The sequence below is a fragment of the Sus scrofa genome, chromosome 13 (genome assembly GCF_054392235.1).
Source record: "Sus scrofa isolate SSC_HxYL_T2T_F1_AM1 chromosome 13, Sscrofa_HxYL_maternal_Yorkshire_Landrace_v2.0, whole genome shotgun sequence".
Taxonomy (NCBI): Eukaryota; Metazoa; Chordata; class Mammalia; order Artiodactyla; family Suidae; genus Sus; species Sus scrofa.
The window spans coordinates 196,832,948-196,851,919 of NC_139395.1; the positions used below are offsets into that span (position 1 = coordinate 196,832,948).

The following is an 18,972-nucleotide window of genomic DNA, read 5'->3' on the forward strand; positions in this document are numbered from 1 at the left end:
TGACATGTGTTTTCTTACTTCGCATCAGTGTATTTTCCTGCCTAGGGGTCATTGTGCATCTTATATAGTTGTTTCTTCTTTAATTTGGAAAACTTGCTCATTATAGCTACAGATATTTGCTCTGCCACCACCCCATTCTGGGATCTCAGTTGTACATGTTTTAGACCAATTAATATTGTCCCATAGGCCACTGAAATGTATTTCAGTTCTTTTCACTCATCTTCCTCTCTGTGTTTCATTTTAGATAATTTTATTGACATTCTTTAAAAGTTCTCTAGCTTTTCTTCTGCTTCTGTTTAATCAGCTATTAATCCCATGTAGTGAATTTTTCATGTTAGATATTCTGTTTGTGGTTCAACCCCTGGCCACACTCAGTGGGTTAAGGATCCGGCGTTGCCATGAGCTGTGGTATAGGTCACAGATGCAGCTCAGATCTGGCATTGCTGTGGCTCTGGAGTAAGCCAGCAGCCACAGCTCCGATTAGACCCCTAGCCTGGGAACCTCCATATGCCTCTGGTGCAGCCTGAAAAGGTCAAAAGACCAAAAAAAAAGAAACTTTTAGAAAAAAAATTTAAAAAATATTTCTTTTGTCTCTGCACTATATTATAGACAATGGAACAAAACTATAATAGATTTTTATAGACAGTGGAACAAAACGATAATAGATGTTTTAGTATCCTTTTCTTCTATCATTTCTACAATTTTTTGTTCTGCTGAATTTTGCTAAATTTTCTCTTGATTATGTGTCTAATGAGATATCCTCTTTTTTAGCATGCACAGCAATTTTTGACTGGACACTAGATGTATACATTTTACACTGTTGGTGGTCAGTAATTGCTGTCCTTTAAAGAGTTGGTGGCCTTTGTTCTAGAAAGCAGTTGTTACTTATATTTCCTCTTGATCTTTTTTAGGTTTCTTTTTATTTTTGTTTGGATATGGCTGGAGTAGCCTTTAGGTCTAATTTGGCTCCCCTCCTAAGATGTGGCATTTTCTACATCTTTGTTGAATTTCAAGAGTCATCAATAAGGACTCTTCACGTTGTCTGGAGCAAACCAAAGGATCTCCATCTCTCCCTGTCAACTTTTGCCTGTTGTCATGGGGTTTTGTCCTATGTGTATACATCTTATTACTTAGCTAAGTCCCCAGGGGCCTTATTAAGATTTCTAGTGTTCTCTTCCCACATAGCTCCCTCCTCTTTGGAACTCCAAGTCACTATTTCCATCCTCCTTAAACTCCTTGGATTCCAGCCTCTGTCTTCTCAAATTAGTGAGACAGTCATGATCTGCTTCAAACCCACTCTCCCTACTCCAGGTTCTAGACTATAACTCCAGCTAAAAATCCAGGGGAATTTTAATCTTACTTCTTTTGTTTCTAGTCTCTCAAGTATCACAGTCCTGCAGTGGCTGTTATCCAAGGTATAGAAGACGCAGTTGTTTTTTTTTTAAGTTTTTATTGTTTACCTCTAATTGTATCTTTAGTGCATTTTATTTGATACTGCCTTATCTGTGTTTTTCCCCAATTTTGTTGAGATATATTGAAATACCTGTATAAGTAAAAGGTGAACAGCATAATAATTTGACTTACATATATTGTCAAGTAAGTACCACAGTAAGTTTAGTTAACATCTATTATCTCATATAGACAAAAAAAGAAACAAAGCATTTTTTCCTTATGATGAGAACTCTTGGATTTACTCTTTTATCTACTGTCATACACACCATACAGCAGGGTTAACCATAGTCAAAACGTTGTCATTAAATCCCTAATACCTATAACTGGAAGTTTATACCTTTTGACCACTTTCATCCAAACAATAGTTTATGCATTTTAATATGCTTTGCCCAATTCTCTCTTTGCTAAGGCGGAAAATAAATCTGAATTTTTCTTTCATCATGAAGGTAGAGTCCTTCTCCTTTTCTCACTTCTCCTCTTTCTCCTTCTTCTCCTTCTTTTTCTCTGAGCAAGTATGTCGGTAAAGTTCTTGGTATTCTCTGAGATTGTTTTCCAGTGCTCAACACCATTTTAACAGCTGGAGATTCTGTTATGGGACACCTAATTCTTGTTATGAGGCGTGGATTACTTCCAATGATAGATTTCTCACTAGGTTATACCTAAATGGTGACCTACTGAATCATATTTTAACGAATCTTATTTTTAACTTAATTTTATCATATAAAAGAGGAAATTTTGTAACACCTATATTTCTGTCAAATAGACTTAAATTCTTCAATTCAGGTCTTTAACATTTCATCTTCCTAAAATATAATAATGGCTTAGATTTTGCTGTATGTCATCCTCCTGGTGCGGGGGGGACCTGTATTAGTTTTCTAAGGCTATGCTAACGAAAAAGTTTGTGACTTAAAACAGAAATTTATTCTTATAGTTCTGGAGGCCCAAAGTTCAAAATCAGGTTGTCAGTAAGGGTACATATGCCTTAAAGTCTCTAGGGGAGAAACTGTCCTTGCATTTTCTAGAATCTAGTGGCTCCTGAAGTCATTTATTTAGTTGCAAAGATTCTTACTCCAAATGAGGCTCTGAGTGGACATATCTTTTGCGGGACCACAATTCAATCCATTACAATACCTGATGAAAAAGAGTATCACTTAGTATTGACCCCTTCAATTTCACATTACAAGTTGACTAGAAACTGTAATTAGGAAATCCAGCTTTCCAAGAAATGACTATATGACTATGATATTATGAAACAAAACTCTCTTTCTCTCTCTCTCTCTCCAAAGATAGAGTCCTTGTTCTCAGGTTTATGCCTGTGCCATTTGCTTTAATTGTCACAAAAGAGTGACACAGTGCTCTCTTCAATTTATTTACTGATGTCATGAATACACACATTATTAGAACTCTTTTCAAGAGAGCAAATTAACATATGTTCAAAGGCAGTAATTGTGTGGTTGTAAAATGGATGGGTATATTGGTTTAAGGAAGAAATTTCTGAAGTCTAGATTCAATTGAAAAAGTTTCCTAAGTAAGAGGGAGATTGAGTAGGACCTTACAGCAGGAGGGACTGAATGGAAGACACTTCAGAAGGAAAAGATAAGCCAGAGTGGACAAAGGCTCATAGGTAGTCATGGGAATGTGAACAGCAGGAAGAGGTGGAAAATTCATTAATTAGATAGCAAACTATGAACTCAATCTAGGATAAGAGCTTAATATTTGTGATATTGTAATTTATAATAAATATATAATTGGTCTTTATCTCAATTTTTGGCACAGAGCCCCTAAAACTCTTGGAATTTCCTAAGTAATAAAGGTGCCTTTTGTTATATTAATAGATGACTTTTAGAAAGTACCTAAGGATGCTGGTTGCCAGGGAAGCCAACCACGTGATGCAGAGTTGTAACTTTGAGTCCCATCTTCTGAACTCCAGGAGGGGAGAGGAGCTGGAGACTGAATGGCCAGTGGTCAGTGATTTAATCAATGATATCATAGAATGAAGCCTCCATAAAACCCTAAAAGGAAAGAGTTTGGAAAGCTTCTGTGTTGGTGAACAACTGGAGATATGGGATAGTGGCACACTTGGAGAGGGCATGGAAGCTTCACGCCCCTTCCCACATACCTTGCCCTATGCATCAATTCCATCTGGCTGTTCCTGAGTTATATCCGTTTACAATAAGTTGGTTGTCTAGTAAGTAAAGTGTTTCTCTGAGTTCTGTGAGCTGCTCTAACAAATTAATCAAAGCCAAAAAGGCATTGTTGGTATCTCCAGTCTATAGTCAGTTGGTAAAAAGCACAAGAGACAACCTGGCTTGCAATTGGCATTTGAAGTGGGAGGCCATTAGGTAGGACTGAGCCCTTAATTTTTGGAATTGGGTGCTATCTCTGGGTAGAGAGTGTGTTGAATTGAGTTGAACTATAGGACACCCCGCTGAAATCTGAGAATTGCTTGATTATGCGGGGGGAAGAGCCCCTACACATCGGAATTAGTGCAAAATTACAACCTTTATCTTGTAGACAATGGATATGCTTTTATTTGGGGAGCATGAGTTGTGAATGAGCTTATTTCCTCTACCTTTTCTCCCACATTCACCTCCTCAATGGTGTTCCAAGCTAGTCTCTCCAATAGATTTTCCAATGTTGTTCCAATAATCTTTTCCCAAGGGAGTACTACACTATGCCTAAGTGTTGGTAGGTTTTATGTCCCATTACCTTTACTGAGTCTCTTCCTGAACACATCACATGAGCACAAATAACCACGTGTCATCTACATGCTTTGTTTTTTAACCCTTACACATTTTAAAGGAACACCTTAAAGAGTCCCATATTACAGAGAACTGTATAAACCTCAGGCAAAATATAACAGCACTAACTGGTCATGATAGGAAAACCATCCCAGAACCATGATTACAAGAGAAAACAAACAAGATGAAAATTATGCAGGCTAACTAGACAATGTTATCCAGTTATTTCCTTTTAAACAATGAAAACAAAAACGATGAAGAAAAGTTTAAGTGTGACCACTGATCCTGAAGAAGGAAGAAGAATGTTTTAGGTACTCTTTCCTGCGCCAAGGTCATCTGCTTTTCCCCATCACCCCATCATAACTAAAAGGAAAATGAATACATCCAATGACAATGAACTGGCTCCTAGGTGGCCTCAGTTGTCCACTACACTCCCACAAATGACAGGAAAAGTCCTAAGGGCCAGGGAATAACACTGACAACAGCAGGTAAAAGGTATTAGATTTGCTGAGTCTATGGAAAGACAGAATAGGAAAAAGAGTAAAAATTGTTTTGAATGTGAAGTAGCAAGCTGCTAATCCCATAGGGATAAGGATTGGGTCTAAATTAATCCTGCCCTTGGCATGAACTGTACAGACTCAGATACTTCCACAGGCTTGACTCTTACAGTTATGGCTCACCTGATGCAGTGTGTGGGACAAAGGGTTTAGGTTGAACAGTTTAAATAATTTGCACATTCTAAGATTTTAAAAGAGGAGTTGCCAATTAGTTTCTATAAAGGGAGAGGTAGTAAATATTTTAGGTTCTATGAGCCATGCTCTCCCACAGCTACAGAAATCCCAAGCAGGAAGGCAGCACTAGAGCACATGTAGAATGACGGGCGTGGCTGTGCACCTGCTCTAAAGTATTAACCTCAGTTTACCGGAGTTGAGCCAAAGCAGGGCTCTTGGGAGTGAGGATGCATTGGTAGATGAGATTTATTGTCAGAGAGGAAGGCTAAGCTCCAATTCCCATAGCTTCTGCTAATAAACATCTCTCTAGGGAAAATGCTTGCTGGCAATGCAAAGGAAGCAGCAATATAAATTCCATAGATCTCTTTCCAACTAGACTGTTGCACTCAGACTCTACTCCATCCAGAGCAATGTTGTGACTTTCACGGCATAGGAAAATACAGAGAATCTTCACCAAGCACAGGGAATGAATTCAGTGACCTTCGTACATGTTGAGCATGGAATACATTGCTTCTCAAAGCCAAGTCAAGGCATCTCTGACGTGGCTCAGGGGAAATGAATCTCACTAGCATCTATGAGGACACAGGCTTGATCCCTGGCCTCACTCAGGGGGTTGAGGTCAAGCATTGCCGTGAGCTGTGGTGTAGGTCACAGATGTGGCTTGGATCCCACATTGCTGTGGCTGTGGTATATGCCAGCAGCTACACCTCTGACTTGACCCCTAGCCTGGGAACTTCCATAAGCTGAGGGTGTGGCCCTTAAAAAAAAAAGACACACACACACAAAGCCAAGTCAAATGAAATATTTCAACAGTTTAAATAAAACTGAATTTTGATCATTGCACTACAGCAGCGGTCTTCAACTGGAGGTGATTTGACAATGTCTGGAGACACTTTAGGCTGTCATAGCTGTAGAGTGGGTGCTGCTGGCATCCTGTGGCTAGAGGCCAGCAGTGCTGCTAGATATCCTACCATGCACGGGACAGTCCCCCACAACAAAGGATGAGCCAGCCCAAAATATCAATGGTGCCAAGTGGAAAAACCCTATGCTGATACTTAAATAAATTCCTCATTAGTGAATGTAATTACAACAAAAAATACATTTTCTGGAGGAGTATTGAGAACCATCACCACATAAAAAAACTTGTCAGAGCAAAAGGCTTCTAAGTTATAGCAGGAATTGACAGAACATGGTAAATCAACTATAATAAAAAAAATTTTTAAAGGCTTCCAAGTAGTTTGCACAAGGTACTCTCTTGAAAATATTTTGCTCTTTCAAATTAATGCAAGAAGTAAAAGAACATCTCATATATTTAGATCTGAATGCAGTGTCCTTTAGAATATGAATTTGAAACAACCTTGCTTTGAATTCAGGATGTTTGGTAGTTTAATTTTCTCATCCTGACACTGGTTATAAATTTAGATATATTTAGGTTTTCCAAAATGGGCATTATATAGTCTGGAATTTCATTAAGCCTGAGCAAGAACTTACCTGGTTGCTGACGAGGATTGGACCTTAGAAAGAGAAAGACTTAAAGAACATGAGAAAATGGAAGCAGAGCTTTTGTAGAATCACAAAGAGATATGTGGGGCCTTAGAACTGTCTGGAAACTGCGTTTTTCTGTCGGGAACGCAGGAGCTAAAATACAGTTGAGGCTGGGCTGACAGAATCAGGTCAAAGTGTTCTTCATTTTGAAGGGTTTTAATGTGGAGTTCCTTGGATGGAGCTGAACCTATATAACTGGGGAAAAGAAAAACACTTCAGCAGACACCTGGACTTTCCTCAATAGCTAAATTTAGCAGGTTAATCAATGTCACCCTAAATGACCAGGTGTTATTGAAATTTTTATCAAAACATCCAAAGTATTCAATAACAAAATAGGAACAAATCAATAAATACTCCCCTAAACAAAAATATAATCAATCAAGTTGGTTATTTGCAGCATTTAAAATAAAATTCCTGCTACTAGCTAATTCATTTCTTAAGAAGCTTACTTTAGAATAGCTCTAGATTTACCAAAAAAATTAGAGTACAGAGAGTTCCAGTTTATGCCACACCTGGTTTCCCTTATTATTAATCAATTACATTATTACATTACATTATTAATCCACATCAGTACAGTACATTGTCACATCTTGTAAACCAATATTAATTTTTTTTTCTTTTTTGGTCATACTTGCAGCATATGGAATTTCCTGGGCTAGTGGTCAAATCAGAGCTGCAGCTGCAAGTCACAGCCACAGCTGCAGCATCTTGGGATCTGAGCCTCATCTATGACCTATGCCACAGCTTGCAGCAATGCTGGATCCTTAATGCAGTAAGTGAGGCCAGGGATCGAACCTACATCCTCATAGATACTATGTTGGGTTCTTTTTTTTTTGGGCTACACTTGCAGCATATGGAGGTTACCAGGCTAAGGGTCAAATAGGAGCTAGCTGTACCTATCAGTTTACACCACAGCCACAACAACACCAGATCCAAGCCACATCTGCAACCTATACCACAACTCACAGCAACGCTGGATCCTCAACCCACTGAGCGAGACCAGGGATTGAACCCATGTCTTCATGGATACTAGTCAGGTTAGTTACCGCTGTGCCACAACAGGAACTCCTGTGTTGGGTTCTTAACCTACTGAGCCACAATGGGAACTCCTTAATCTATTATTATTAACTTTACATACTTTATTGAGATTTCCTTAATTTTTCCCCTGATAACTTTTTTTCTATTCTAGGATCCCATGCAGGATATGGTATTACATTTAGTCATCACATTTTAGGTTGCAACAGTTTCTCAAACATTCCTTGTTTTTGATGGTTTTGAGAAGCCTTTAATAATCAGGTATTTTGTAGAATGTCTCTCAACTGGGATTTGTCTGATTTTTTTTCTCATTTTTAGACTGGGTTGTGTATTTTAGAAGGAAGACCACAGATATAATGTGGAAATCCTAGCAAATCATATCAAGATTATATGCTACCAATGTGATGTATCATTCTTGATATTAACCTTGATTACTGAGCTAAGCTGGTATGCATCATGCAATTTTAAATTTATTTATGTATGATATTTTATGTACTAAATGACATATACATATAAAAGAGCTTGACAGAATGTTCATGTAACTTTGCTTTTTTTTTTAAATCACTGTTTTCTTAAAAAAATTCACTCAAATATTTCTTTAATTGAAACCATAACTAATAGTGTGTAACATCTGATCCTAAACTCAGATTAAACCTTATGTGCCTTTGACTCTGTGAGATAACATTGCAGGATACGTCTCTTTTCTAAAGTGACATAAAAACCCTCAATTACTGGAGTTCTCATTGTGGCTCAGCAGGTTACAAACCCAACTAGTATCCATGAGGAGACAGGTTTGATCCCTGGCCTCTCTCGGTGGGTTAGGGATCCCACATTGCTGTGGCTGTGGTGTAAGCTGGCAGCTGCAGCTCTGATTCAACCCCTAGCCTGGAAATTTCAATGTGGTTCAGGTGCAGCTCTAAAGAAAAAGGAAAAAAAACCAGTCTATTATTACTGAAAACAATGATACTTTTAGGGAGTGCATATTTACAGCATTTTATTTACTTACATTTTTTAGAGCATTTCCACATGCATTATCTCTCTTGAGTTTCATAACCACCCTCTAAGGTAGTCAGCAGATAGTATTTCTTTAGTCACAGTAACTATTCTTTAGTAGTTTTCTTTCAATATAGCAAGTAGTTGCATATTGTATATGCCTCCATTGTTTTGTGAATGCAAAGAAATATTAATATGTAATGAAAAGTACAGCGCTTCTTTCCCTAAAAAATTTACATTTGTACTTATTGTGTGTATGGCTGTAACATGCACATTTGTAATAAGAATTTATCCAGTGATTTCCATTGTGAAGGAAATATTGGGTTTTCCTACTTATTAGTTGTTAGCAAGACTTCACATTTCACTAAAATTGTTTCAAGACTTGTGTGGCAATAAAGCAAATAATTTCACAGGTAAATGCCAAAATTAGGCTGATGCCCACAAGCTATCAGCTGAAATAGATAAAATATTGCTTTAGATATCATCCTGACATTTTGATTGTTAGATTCTGAAATTTTTTAAAATACTATTCTATAGCTAAGTTATATTTCATAGAAACAGAAGGATTTTAAGAAATTAGCTATTTTTTTCTTTTCTTGAAATGGAGTCTGCTGCCTCTGTGATTTTGATACTTCATCTAAATTTTTACAACTATTTGAAAGCTAGGACTAATATTTTCTAACTAAAGGATTGATCAAAGCAATTTTATATGCAAAAGAACAGACTTTGTCTTAGGATGACTTATGTTGTCTTAATTATAAATGTTTATAATACTAATAAAAAGTATCATCAGGTAATATGATAGACTAGATCAATGAAGGAAACTCTTTGAGTACAAATATCTAAATATGCTGATAAAAATATTTTTAAAAGCTTTTCAAAAAGAACCATTTAACTAGTATAAACTAAAGGGAAAAATCTGAGGCCATAAACAGAAAAAAATACAGTATCACAAGGCCAAGAAATTTCTAAAGCTGGTTCTAACCTGAAAGGTATCTGCTGGTTCTTGATGGATCTGGACCTTAGCTATTTTTTTCCTATCTATTTTTAAAAATTTTAAAGTTTTATTGAGGTATAATTGATTTATAAGGCTGTGATAATTTCTGCTTACAACAAAGTGATTCAGTTATACATGCATACGTATCCATTCTCTTTCATATTCTTTTACCACATAAATTATCACAGAATATTGGATAGAGGTCTCTGTGCTATAAAGCAGGTCCCTGTTGGCCAGTCATTCCATACACCTCAGTATGCATATGCCAGTCCTAAACCCTGAGTCCATCCCCACCCCAATCACCTGCCCCTTTGGTAACCACAAGTATTTCAAAGTCTGTGATCTGTTTCTGTTCTGCAAATAAATTCATTTGTATCCTTTTTTAAAATTTTTTAAATTTAATTAATTAATTAATTTATTTATTTATTTATTTATTTATTTATTTATTGTCTTCTCAGGCTGCACAGGCTAGGGGTTCAATCAGAGCTGTGGCCGCTGGGCTACACCAGAACCACAGCAACACAGGATCTGAACTGTGTCTGCGACCTACACCACAGCTCATTCCAATGCCGGATCCTTAACCCACTGAGTGAGGCCAGAGATTGAACCCATGTCCTCATGGATGCTAGTTGGGTTTATTAGCCACTGAACCATGACTGGAACGCCCTCCTTTTCTTTAGGATTCCACACATAAGTGATATCGTATGATATTTGTCTCTCACTGTGTGACTAACTTCACTTAGTATGATAATTTCTAGGTGTATCCATTTACCTGTGAATGGTATTAATTCATTCTTTTTTATGGCTGAGTAATATTCTATTGCATACATGTGCCATATCTTCTTTAGTTTTTAATGAGACACTGAATGCAAAGGACAAAAGACTAAGTCTGGGCCTCAGTCAATGTGGAAGATCAGACTGGAGATGACTGCCACTGTCAGACACAGGAAAAACAATACCTTTGGCAGTTAAAGACACCACACACACACACACACACACACACACACACACACACACACACACACATCAATCCTGGAATAAATTTTGCAGGGTAGGAAAAAATACCTTTTGTAACCACAAACTTGAATTCAACCACATATGGCTAACTTGAAAAATTCATCTTGAGAATATAGTTAAACATGGTGCTGCATTGTGCCTCTAGCTACCTCTCTGAAACAAAAGCAGTCCCTTCAAAGAGAATGTGCTTTAAACACAGTCCCTAAAGAATTATCACAGATAAAGTTCTAAGACACAATGTACACAAGAAGAGTGTGCATATTTTAATAAAAAAATACTTTATTGCTAAAGAATACTAACCATCATCTGAGCTTTAAGCAAGTCCTAATCTTTTTGCAATAGAAACAGCAAAGATCACAGGTCACCACAACAAGTACAATGGTAATGAAAAAGTTTGAAATATTCTGAGAATGACCAAAATGTGACACAGAAACACGAGTTGAGCAAATGTGTTTGGTACTTATAGACTTGCTTGATGCAGAGCTGCCATAAACCTTCAATGTTTACAAAAAAAAAAAAATGCAATATCTGCCAAGAGCATTCAAGGGAAGCACAAGATAATGAGGTATTCCTGTGTAGCCCTAACTAAATTGAGTGTATGTATCTCTACCACATGATTTGTATAAGACTGTAAAACAGAGGCTTAGCTTATGTTGACAGTTCCTCCAAACTGCTCCATAACATTGCTGGCTCAGTATCCATCTGTGTGGTCAAGAGGTCCATGGGGGCTTAGAACTGACACTTGCCTCACCATTGAATACATGCCTTCAGTAGTAACCTAAAGAGTCACAAGTAAATACAAGTTTCTGGTGTGACTCCCTATTCTCCCATTCTCCTTTGTTTTCCAGAGCCTTCCCATTGGGTTCCCCTTAGGCAATGATTCCAAAACCCTGCTCTTTTGGGTTTGAATCATTCAGTTTGGCCTTAGCCCAGGAGCCCTGCAACACTCCACCTGTGTATTTTTATACACACAGGTGCCTCTGGTCCTGCTGTGCTCTCCTAGTCTGCACCCAGCCTTGACCTCCCTATCTGGCCCCTCCTGTCTTGCTGTGTACTTTCTTCAGGACTTGTGAGTAATTAACTCATCTGCTCCAAATTTTTTTGTGGTCCCTGAATACTGAACTACAGCTCACCATCCAACACTCTGGAACTCTCCTTAAATACCAGTTTAACAAAGTCACAACAACTAACAATCACGTAAAACTGGGAGCAAACCCAAATGTCCATTAATAGCGAAATGGATACATAAATGTTGGTAGAATCATATAATAGAATACTAAGCAACTATGAAATGTAAATTGAATTCAGTAACATGAATTAACCAAATGTTGAGAGAAAATATTCATATGAAAGAGCACATACCATATAAATTCATTACATAAAATTTAAACACAGGCAAAAGTAATTTGTAGTAATAAATCTTGGAATAGTAATTATTGTTAGAGAGCTTTGATGGAGAAGAGGAAAAGTGGGCACACTGTGTGACATTGAAAATATTACATATCTTGATCTTAGTGATAATTACACAGGTACACACATTTGTAAGTATTTATCAAGATAATAATAATATTATTTATCACTGATAATAATTACTCTAATGCATGTATACTATACTCTAATAAAATGTTTTTAAAAGAGAAATATAGTTAACAATTACAATACATAGTCATAATTTAGACCTTGATTTCAGAATCCTTTAAAAGGTATGACACTCCTAAGATGACTAAAAATGTAATAATACTTACTAGATATTTGAAGATAATAATGACTTGTTAATTTTTATGTGTAATATTTTGAAAAGAGTCCTCTTTTAAAGACATATTCTAAATACACATAGGTAATAAATACATAGGTTGAATAATGGGATGTCTGAAATGTGTTTCAAAACAGTATGGGATGTGGGGTGGGTACATCTGAAATAATATTGGCCATAATTTGATAAATGTTGAAATTGAGAGAGGGGTGCATTGGAGAACTTTACACAATTCCAATTTGTTTATGTTTGAAATTCTCCATAATTAAAAGTATACTTTAAAAACTGTTGGGACTGTTACCTTATATGTTTCCCTTGTTTGTTCCTTACATTAAAAAAAAATTTGAAATTCTAGAACAAGACGAACAAACAACTGATATTAAAACTCAGTGGATGAACTTAAGCAGGACATTAAGCACAACTGAAAATAAATATTATAAACAAGAATATACAACCAAGATGAAAATGTACAGACACAAGGGGTCAAAGAAATCTACAAAACAAACAGAAAAAGAGTGTCATTGGCCAAGGGACACAGAACAAAGGTTTAATGTATCTGTAATTGGAATTTCAGAAGGAGTAGGTAGAGAGCATGGTAGAGAAATACTGTTTGTAGAACTATGCTAAGAATTTTTCCCAACTTAGAAAAATACAGGATTCAATGATGATTACAAATTCAAGCAGGATGCATAAGAACAATTTCTAGTATGGAATTAAACCAAAGACAAAATGAGAATCTCAAAAACAGCCAAAGGGGGAAAAAAAAAAAAAAGGCTCATTATTTACAAAGGAGCAAAAACCAACCAATCAAACCACAGAGAACAGAAGACTTCTCAACAGAAACAATAAAATTCAGCAGATACAGGAATGTTAGGCTTAATGCTGAAAGAATGTAACCAACGACCAAGCATTCTATGTTCAATGACATTTTCCTCCAAAAATAAAATACGTTGTAGGACAAAACTGAATTTGCCGTCAAAGACCTTCATTAAGGTGGTCTATAGACATTTGGAAAGGACCTGTGATGACAGCTTGCGACAGACAGTTTAAATCTGTGGATAAATGTAAATGAATACTTAGTATAAATTAGCAACAGTGATGGCTTTGGGGTATAAAGTACATAGAGTTGCAAAATATAACGACAGCACATAATTAAAGGGAAATAAATAGAATTAAAGTTCTAAGGCCTTTTCATTTCCCTAGAAATATTTTAGAACTTATATTGGATCTTAATAAGAAAAATATTTGTTTTGTAATCTCTAGGATAACTAAAAGAATTACACGAAGGCCAATAGACATAGGGAAATAAGATGACAAAAAATGTACTATTCCAAGATTGCAACCATAGATATAATAAATTAAAATATAAACTGTATATTTGTTTATTTAAAGCAAGTGGTAATAATTATGCTGCATTTATTTTATCTTTTTCTTTTGCTTATTATGGCTGCACCTCTGGCATATGAAATTTCCCAGGCTAGGAGTCGAATTGGAGCTGCAGCTGCTGGTCTGCACCACAGCTCATGGTAATACCAGATCCTTAATCCACTGAGTGAGGCCAGGGATCGAATCTGCATCCTTGTGAATACTAGTCGAGTTGGTAACCGGCTGAGCCATAATGGGAACTCCCTATGTTGCATTTAAATGGAACACATAATTAAAATCAGAGATTGTTATGGGAGAAAAATACCCAAATGTATGTATCTTGCAACAAATGGCACTTAAATATAGGAATATAAAAGGGTTGAAAATAAAAGAATAGACAATGCTGTTATTTTTTGAACAATACCAAAAGATTGCTGGTATAGCTATACTAAAAATGTTGATTCATGCTGGAAGCCTAAATAATGATAATGGGGGAATTTGATAATAATCAAAAGTAAAATATATTTAAAAATCTGGCAATTCTGTTCGTAATGAGAAAAATTCAAAATATATTAGTAAAACTAAAAGGAGAAAGAAACAAATCTACAATTATAATGAGAGATGTCAAAATCCTTCTCTCATGAACTGATAAAGAGGTATTTGACCATATGCAGGGTTATAGAATTTACTTAAACATTTGAAAGAATGGAAATCTTACAGATATGTTCTCTGGTCACAATGAAAATGAGCAATAAATGAGAACAGAGGAAAAATAGAATATTTCCACATGTTTGGAAATCATCCAGTACATTTCTAAATAGTCAAAGGGTCAAAAAGAAATCACAATTGAAATTAGAACATATTTTGAGTTGAGTAACAGTGAAAATACTACAGATCAGGAGTTTCCATTGTGGCGCAGTGGAAACAAAGCATTTGATCCCTGGCCTTGCTCAGTGAGTTCAGGATCTGGCATTTGCCATGAGCTGTGGTGTAGGCCGGTGGTTACAATTCGGATTGGACCCCTAGCCTGGGAACTCCATATGCCTCAAGTGCAGCCCTAAAAAAATGCAAAAGAAAAAAGGAAAATACTACAGATCAAAACATGTAGCAGGTATTGAATACTGTTCTTATTGAAAAGCTTATTGCCTAATTCCTACATTAGTCAATAATAAAAGTTTAAAGATCTATAACCCAAGCATCCAACTAACAAATGAGACCTAAATAAAATGAAATATCTGATGAAGTCTGAGGCCTAGTGTGAAAGGAATGATAAAGACAATATCAGGAAGTTCCCTTATGGTACAGCAGGTTAAGGATCCAGTATTGCTGTAGCTGTGGAGCATTCAATCCCTGGCCTGGGAACTTCCATATGCTGCAGTTATGGTCAAAAAAAAGTAGAGAAACAAAGACAAGAGGAGAAACCAGTGGGGGTGGGAGACACAAAACTAGAAGTTTAGCTTTTGACAACATAAATGAAACTGGCAATCTCTTTGCAAGATGAATCAAAGATAAAAATAGAAAGCATAAATAGCCATTATCAAAAATAGATATTAGATCTCCTCAGAAAAGAAAATCATGGACTTGGAGAAGAGACCTGTGGCTGCCTGATGGGAGGGGGAGGGAGTGGGAGGGATCTGGAGCTTGGGCTTATCAGACACAACTTAGAATAGATTTACAAGGAGATCCTGCTGAGTAGCATTGAGAACTATGTCTAGATACTCATGTTGCAACAGAAGAAAGGGTGGGGGAAAAAATGTAATTGTAATGTGTACATGTAAGGATAACCTGACCCCCTTGCTGTACAGTGGGAAAATAAAAAAAAAATTTTTTTTTAAAATCCAAAAAAAAAATATATATATATATATATATATATGCCATCAAAAAAAAAAAAATAGAAAAGGAAACTCATTTATAGAGCCCAGAACTTTAAAGAACAATAAAAACATATTTGAGGCAAGGTCATTTCAATAAATTATGACAATTTTAGATGAAACAACAAATTCCTAAAATTACAAAATTTAATGGGCACATGCAGAATTAAAAATCTGAAATCTTTTCCTTCATTAAAAACCTTCCTGTAGGTGTTCCTGTCATGGCTCAGCAGTAATGAACCTGACTAATATCCATGAGGACTCAGGTTTGATCCCTGGCCCAGCTGCTCAGTGGAATCCAGTGTTGTCTTGAGCTGTGGCATAAGTTGCAGAGGCAGCTTGGATCCTGTGTTGTTGTGGCTGTGGCTAGGCCAGCAGTTGCAGCTCTCATTTGACCCCTGACCTGGGAACTTCCATATGACTTGGGTGTGGTCCTAATCAAGCAAAGAAAAACCCCAAAACAAAAAAATATTTCCTATAGAAAAATGTCCAGATGCCTTCACTGGGTAGTTCCACTAAACTTCTAAAGAAAAATGAAAATACAAAAAACAGATAATAGTAAGTATTGATTAGGAACTGGACAACCTTGATCTCTAATAAATCCATATTAGGAATATAAATGGGTAATTAAATATACCCATACTAAATTTATACCTGACAAAAATAACTACATATAGATAATCAAAAGATAGGTACCAATCAAATATTAAAATAATCCCATTTTTCAACAACATTAGAAATCCTAAATCAAACTGTGCCATTTTTATACAATGGAATATGATACAGCAATGAAAATGAACTAACATGCACCATAAGAATGAATTTCATGAACATAATTTCGAAGGCAGGAAGGCAGACACAAATAAGCCAAATGATGTAATATCATTTTTTGGAATTAAAAAACAGACAGAATTAATTTATTGGGTTTGAGGTAAGAACAGTAGTTAATCTTTCAAGGGTGGCTGGAGGGGCATGATAGGGCGGTTCTGGGAGGTTCGTGATGTTCTATTTCTTGGCCTGCATTATTGTTCCAGGAGTTTTTCATTTTGTGACAATTAGTGAGCTGTGCACATTAACCTTTTTTTTCAGCTTTTAGTATTTTTTTAAAGTTAACTTAAGAATGCAATATTTCTTCAACAGAACTTTGTACACATAGAAGGTAATTCAATGTCTGCCTATCTTGAATATCCTGTCCATCTTGCATGTTTTTTAGTAAGAAAGCCTTGCTGTAATTCTACCTGGGGTACTTTTTCCTTCCTTCATGAACTCCTTGAAATAGCAGCATACAAGGCCTTTCTTTTTTTCACCTACCTCAATTTGTTGCTATGTTTTATGTTTACAGACCATAAAGTTTTTTTTTCTTTCTTTCTTTTTCTTTCTTTCTTTCTTTCTTTCTTTCTTTCTTTCTTTCTTTCTTTCTTTCTTTCTTTCTTTTTCTTTCTTTCTTTCTTTCTTTCTTTCTTTCTTTCTTTCTTTCTTTCTTTCTTTCTTTCTTTCTTCTCTCTCTCTCTTTCTTTCTTTCTTTCTCCTTTTAAGCCCGCATGTGCGGCATGTGGAGGCTCCCAGGCTAGGGGTCAAATCAGAGCTGTGGCCACTGGCCTACACCACAGCTCATAGCAATGCCAGATCCTTAACCCATTAAGAGAGGCCAGAGATTGAACCTGCATCCTCATGGATGCCGGTCAGATTCGTTTCCCCTGAGCCACGACAGGAACTCCTCTTTTTTTGTTTTGCTTTGTTTTGTTTTGTTTTTTTAGGTCTGCAGCTGCAGCCTATGGAAGTCCCCAGGCTAGGGGTTGAATTGGAGCTACAGCTGCTGGCCTATGCCACAGCCAAGCCAGATCCTGCAGCATAGCTCACAGCAACGCCGGATCCTTCACTCACTGAGCAAGGCCAGGTATCGATCCCACGTCCTCAAGGATACTAGTCGGATTCGTTTCTGCTGATCCACAGTGGGAACTCCTAAAGTTTATATTTCTAACCATAATTTCCTGTGACTAGTAGCTTATCATTGTTGCCTGTTAAATGTCTACTTTGTGTTGAGTTCATTCAAGTTAAAGATTAATTTTAGTTTGAAGAATTAAACATGGCCAAGGTTTGTTTACCTATGTATCATTAGGCCATTGAAGGCACATATAAAATGTACTAAAAGAGCAGACATGGCTGGTGTTCCTTCTGCTCATGGTGATATAATAATGGAGACGAACAGGTGCATAGGCTAAGGGAAAGGACAGAGAGAGTCTTCCAAGGGCATAACTGAAGACTGCTAGATCCTCTAGTTGGCTGAAATCATTGGTCTTTCATCTTACTGAGTGGGAAGGGCAAGCTGAGTGATTATTCAAATGCTTAAGAAGCACAGGAAAGGAGATTATTTAGAAATGGATGAGAATGGAGAAATATGAAGTGGTTTGCAGAGACAGAAATTATGAGAAAGATATGTTTTTAAATGTTTCATAGAATTTTACTATATGGCATATGGTTAAGACATTCTATCATATCTCAAACAAAATATTCAGTAAAATATCTATTTTTACTATTGGCATTTTGGGTTGGATACATTTTTCACCAGCATAATGATCTCTGTTCCAAAGTCAGGAGGTTGGAAGGAAAATATGCTTGTAAGAAGCCCCCAGTATTTCAGTTACAACTAGGAAAATTTGTACAGAAGTATTTCTAAAAATGGACCCAAATAATATGGCTTGATTTTAAATCCTAGGTCAATTGCTTATAAGTTTTAGAACTCACTGACTAGCCAACAGTAAATTATCTAATTCTTAAAAGCAGGAAATGAAAGTCATTTTGCTTGGTTTTACTTCATAGACCTGTTCCTAGTTCCAGAGCGCTTTATTCTATGAATTTACCAAATTCTACCTATAAAAAAATATTTATTTTCATAGTCATCATGCCTCAAAAATTACTGACACTGAAAATAGAAACCTAATGGGACTTTTTTCTAGAGATCATGGATTTAGAACTACCTATCAAAAATCCCGGAGGCTTCAGTTGGCCTTTCCTGCATACTTATATTTCTCAACAATTCTGGGTGGACATATTCAAAATTCAGGTAATTTTTTTCCAGTTACATTTGTAATTAAACTCTCTTTTGTCTGATACAAACTTGAGTCCTTGCAAAAAAATTAAAGTAAGATTTCAATACCTTTACATATTAAAACTTTAGATTAATAAATTATTAGCATATTTTAAAAGTTAGGATGTTCTTATGTTGTTTACTGAGATGATGGATTCTTCAGGTAATCGAAGTTTCTTTAGCTTTTTCCAGTTGAGAGCTGCGTTATGTCAAATCAAATCTTACCTTCTCTGAGCCTTCTTTCTTAGGAATGTGAATGACTTGGTAGTTTGAAATTAAGGATTATATGTATATATTTTAAATGATTATTATCATGTTTTCTGATATCTTAGATCTCATATATATTTATTGCCATTTGGAAGCATTTAAATTTGTTCTTATTTT

General features: G+C 36.2%; 1 long non-coding RNA gene across 3 annotated transcripts in view; it reads right to left on the reverse strand.

Moving 5' to 3' along the window:
• The window catches only part of LOC106505481 (uncharacterized), a 712,816-nt gene that overhangs the window by 6,720 nt on the left and 687,124 nt on the right, over positions 1 to 18,972 (reverse strand). For 2 of the 3 annotated variants that reach the window (XR_014825024.1, XR_014825021.1), the window contains 3 exons: positions 6,416 to 6,664; positions 3,306 to 3,464; positions 2,362 to 2,583 (listed from right to left, as the gene is read on the reverse strand). This is a non-coding gene — a long non-coding RNA (uncharacterized LOC106505481). Of the gene's footprint in view, positions 1 to 2,361; positions 2,584 to 3,305; positions 3,465 to 6,415; positions 6,665 to 18,972 lie in introns of those variants that run through there. The other variant, XR_014825020.1, reaches the window with a different exon arrangement.